This window comes from Desmodus rotundus, chromosome X (assembly GCF_022682495.2).
Source record: "Desmodus rotundus isolate HL8 chromosome X, HLdesRot8A.1, whole genome shotgun sequence".
Classification (NCBI taxonomy): Eukaryota; Metazoa; Chordata; class Mammalia; order Chiroptera; family Phyllostomidae; genus Desmodus; species Desmodus rotundus.
In genome coordinates, this window is record NC_071400.1 from 69,326,792 (window position 1) to 69,331,907 (window position 5,116).

General features: G+C 37.9%; 1 pseudogene; it reads right to left on the reverse strand.

Annotated features, from left to right (window-relative positions):
* Positions 1-284: 284 nt before the first annotated feature.
* LOC112322455 (protein NDRG3 pseudogene) lies at positions 285-1,565 on the reverse strand (annotated as a pseudogene).
* Between the last annotated feature and the right edge of the window lie 3,551 nt (positions 1,566-5,116).

Genomic DNA, 5,116 nt, shown 5'->3' on the forward strand with positions numbered 1-5,116 from the left:
GCAGTAACCTACCCAACCTAGAGATCTGCATATTTCCCCTAAAAACACTACTGAAAATGCAAAAAAAGTCCCTTTTCTGTTTTTTTTTTTTTTGCAGAAGCTCTACAAGAAAGCATTTATAAAATCACAGAAATATGCACACAGACAGACACACGTGCTCACACACATACATCAGGATTAAAGAAATCTTATCAGCTATGAAGCTGGGAAAGCACGGGGAAAAGCTGGCAAGAGAAGATAAGAGCTGATCAGCTAAAGATGTTGGAATGTTACAGTAATGGTGTGAAGCGGTTCCTGGTACATACAAAAAGAGAGGGCGGGCAGGCAGGGAATGATAAATCCAGGATACCAGGGAGAAAAGAGTCAGTGGTCATGCAGGAGTTAAAGATAGATGCCAGTTTGCTGGATGAAATGTTATATTATGGAGTGGTCGTTTGAAGGAGGATGGACTTGCATGGTCCAGGGGAGGAGCGTATGGTTAGCAGGACAGCTCCATCATCTGGTGTCTGTCCAGAACATCAGGGGACTCAGAGGATTCTTGAGTTCCATCTGACTGATTGCTGGTGACAGATCGACTAAAGGCACTTTCTCTAGAGCAGATACTACTCGAGGTGGAGTGGGTTCATGATCGGGCGTGCCGGGTCATGCTGGCAGATGGTATGTAGCCCATTCCCTGCAAAAAGTACTTGAAGGCCTTGGTGAGCTTCCCAGGTTGAACTACTTGGGGCAGTCCACCACAGTTGGCCATCTTGAGCAAAGTTGTATTTATAGGATTCAGGCAAGAATTGCATTTAACCACAGCCTCAACTGCGGGTTAATTGTCCCCTACCACCAATAAAGTAGAACACTTTAAGGTCTTTGATTTGTTATTATTTTGGCCCAGCATGGGTCTTTCAATCTCCAGGTCTCTGCGTCCATTGTAAGAACCCAGGAAGAGCTGTAGGTTTTCTTGGTTGATATCTTGGGCAATATGCAGTCTGTAGGTCTGAATCAGGTCCAGGTTGGCCTGCAACTCTTCCTGCCCAAAGTGATGAGCCAAAATAATGTCCACAACATTGCTTGTCAGGCCTGAGATTTTGGAAGCCACCCAGTCAATCCAGCCTTTAGCGCAAGGGTCAACACTAATGAGGACAAGGCCTTCCACAAGCTCTGGATGATTGAGTGCAAATTTGCTGAGGATGTAAGCTCCAGCTCCAACTCCAATCCCAATGACGCTTTTCACACTTAAGTGGGTAAGAACAGGAGGCAGCATTTCAGCTAGCTCATCCATTGTGGGGTACTGGTACCCTGTTGGGAAAGAGGGTGCACCTTCCTGTTGGCCTGGGGCATCCACATGACAGACAGCAAAGTGCTGAGTGATCTCCTGCATGTCCTCAAAGTTAAAGAACGTGTTGAAACAGGATTTATGATTGAGGCCAATGTCATGATATGTCAGAATAACTGGTCTGTTTCCCCTTGGTAGGCCTCTGACAGTGACGTGGACCACGCCATGAGTTGTTTCTATGTCATGTTCCTGACAGTCAAAGTCCTGGAAGTTTCATGTACCATTCTGGGGTGCGGGGGAACCCGCCATCAGTGCAGCAGCGGTGGCGGTGGCGGCTACAGCCAAGTATTTGTTTTTCAATTACAGTTACATTCAATATTATTTTGTATTAGTTTCAGTTGTATAGCATAGTGGTTAGACAATCATATACTTTACAAAGTGTCTCCTCCAAAATTATCAATACCTACCTGTCACTCTAGTTATTAGAATATTACTATGTTCCCTGTGCTGTAATTTATATCCCCATGACTATTCTGTAACTAACAATATCTGTACTTCTGAATCCGTTCACCTTTTTTACCCAGACTCCCAACGCCCTCCCTTCTGACAACCATCAGTTTGTTCTCTGTGTCTATGAGTCTGTTTCTATTTTCTTTGCTCATTTATATTATTCTTTAAATTCCACATGTAAGTGAAATCATATGATATTTGTCTGTCTCTGACTTTTTTCACTTAGCATAATACCCTGTAGGTCTGTCCCTGCTGTTGCAAATGGTAATATTTTATTCTTTTTGGGGGCTCAATAATATTCCATTATATATATGTACTGCCACTTTTTTATCCACTCACCTATTGATGGGCACTTAGGTTGCTTCCATACCTTGGGCATTGTAAATAATGCTGCAATAAATATGGGGGGGGGGCTGAATATATTCTTTTAAATTAGTGTTTTGGGTTTCTTTAAGTATATACCCAGGAGTGGAATCTCTGGGTCATAAGGCTGTTCCATTTTTAATATTTTGAGGAACCTCCATACTGTTTTCCATAGTGGCTCCATCAATCTGCATTCACACCAACAGTGCACAAGTGTTCCCTTTTCTCCATATCCTCGCCAACAACTGTTGTTTGTTGATTTATTGATAACAGCCATTCTGACAGGTGTGAGGTGATATCTCATCATGGTTAAATTTGCATTTCTCTGGGGGGTGGTAGGGGTATACAGGGTCTAAATGGTAATGGAAAAAATACAATAAAGATTAAATTAAAAATTTGCATTTCTCTGATGATTAATGACTTTGATCATCTTTTCATGTCTATGGGCCCTCTGTATGCCCTCTTTGGACAAGTGTTTATTCAGGTTCTTTGCCCATTTTTTAAATTGGATTATTTTTTTTGGTTTTGAGTTGTATGAGTTCTTTATAAATTTTGGATGTTAACTCCTTATTAGATATGTCATTGGCGAATATGTTCTCCCATTCAGTGGATTGTCCTTTCATTTTCCAAAAAAATTTTATTTTATTTTAGAGAGAGGAGAGGAGAAAGGAGAAAGAAAGAGAGGGAGAGAAACATCGATGTGAAAGTGAAACACCAATCAGTTGCTTCTTGCTCATACCCCAACCAGTACTGAACCTGCAATCCACGCATGTGCCCTGACTGGGAATTGAACCTGTGACCTTTTGCTTTGCAGAATGACGCCCAATCAACTGAGTCCCACTGATCAGTGCTGTCTTTTCATTTTGTTGATGGTTTTCTTTGCTGTGCAAAATGGTTTTAGTTTGATGTGGCCCCATTTGTTTATTTTTGTTTGTTTGTTTCCCTTGCTGGAAGACATATGTCAGAAAAAATATTGCTGAGAGAAATGTGAGAGATTTTACTGCCTATGTTTTTTTTTTTTTTAGCAGTTTCAACCTGTCTTTCATAGCCATAGTAAAATGATCAAATTCAGAGAATATAATACTGATACCATAATATGATCCAGCATACAGTCCATATTCAAATTTTGCCAGTTGTCACAATAATGTGTTTTTATAGGAAATTTCCACCCCCCACACTTTGATTTAGGATCCATACTGGACATTTAGCTGTGATATTCTCTTTAAACTTTTAAAATCTGGGAAAATTTCTTTATTTTTATTTGTCCTTCATGACATTAACATTTAAAAAATAGTACAGGCCAATCGTTCAGTAGAATGCTCCTCAATTTGGGTTTATATATTTCTCCATGCTTAGATTCAGATTGTACATACTCTTATTTGGCAGAAAATCAGAGAAGTGATATGTTCTTCTCAGCGCTTTAGATCAAGAGATCAGTTTTACCCATTATTTATAAAGTTAACTTGAATTATTTGGCTAAGGAAGTAACTTCCACATTTCTCTACAGTAAAATTACTAATTTTCCTTTTTAATGAAATATGTCTTTGAAGCTGCTACTTAATATATTATAGTGGCTAAAGGCAGTAGTAGAAATTGAAAGTAGTGCAAAGTTATAAATCTAGTACACAGATAATAAAAGTAACTCTACTATTCCAGATAAAAGTTAGAAATCAGATTATAGATATAGCTGTTGCACACAAAATCTTAATAAGACTTTGTGTTCATCTCACAAGGAATTGAATTATATGAGTATTTTTCCTAACACTTCACATAAATGATCTACTTAAAATGTGCTAGCTTTTTGTCTAGTCTTACTCTTATTGGGAGTACTCTGCATTGTAGATAATATAAATATAGTTCTGTTTCAATTACAGTTATATTTTATATGCTTATTCTACTGTGGTTCCCAGCACAGGGGATATCAGGACATTTGTATTTTTCAATAAATATTTAAATAAAACAATTGAATGCATCTTCCTTAATGTCTTCCTGAGAAATCTTGAAAACCAAAGCAAATATGAGTTCGGTCATAATGCAGATACATGAAACAGCTTAAAAATAGTACAGGTCAGAGAAATATGCTTCTATATGGTGTTGAAAATTTTTTTTTATTTCCTAAATGATCTCACATCAGCAACCATCCAATGATGACAAGCAATTATTAGTAATAACAAGGAAGCATCTCTGTGGGCTCAGGCTACCCACAGTCCACACTGCACATCATTAGGGCTCCTGATATATTTCTTTGTGGCTTCTTTTCTCTGACCACATCAAAGCCTGAAGCAAAATATAGTGATTTAAAAAGATAGACACAGTCAATGTATTGACCGCTAAAACTGGCTGCCGGCACAATGTGGCTGCTTCTCATTTCTGGGAACCTTTTTAACAACTGTCTTTTAATTTCTTCCTGGCTTGAACTGCATTTCAATAGGCTCTGATTTTGTTAGAATGGAAGTAGGAAAACTGCCACCTTGGATAATGAGATTGGAATGTTAATTTTCTCTATGTTTCAGGATGGCCTATTAGTTTAATTTTAAAATAGCTTTACATATTCTCACCCCTTCCACACACAAAGATGACAATATAGAGAATCATTGAATTGGAATGTTTTAAATTTTACAAGACTGTTGATCCCCTTTTCTTTTTTAAATATCATAAATGTTAAATGCAACACATTACAACCCTCTGAAGGAATGATGCTAGAAGCAAGTAGGAAATTTACAAAGCCACTCATTTTAGCTGGTCTGTAGCAATACAATAATTATTTTGTTTGGAGTTTTCTGAACTAATTATGATATTATCAGAATTCATATATCAGATTCCTGGGTTACAGAAAGCTCTATTTTTAACCTGATAATTAATCTTTAAAATGGATCTTATTTCTTAAAGGTAGATTTTTATTTCAGACCATGTATTAGTTTCTATCGCTGCCATAACATATTACCATAAACTAGTACAGACTAGTGCCTTAAAAGCAGA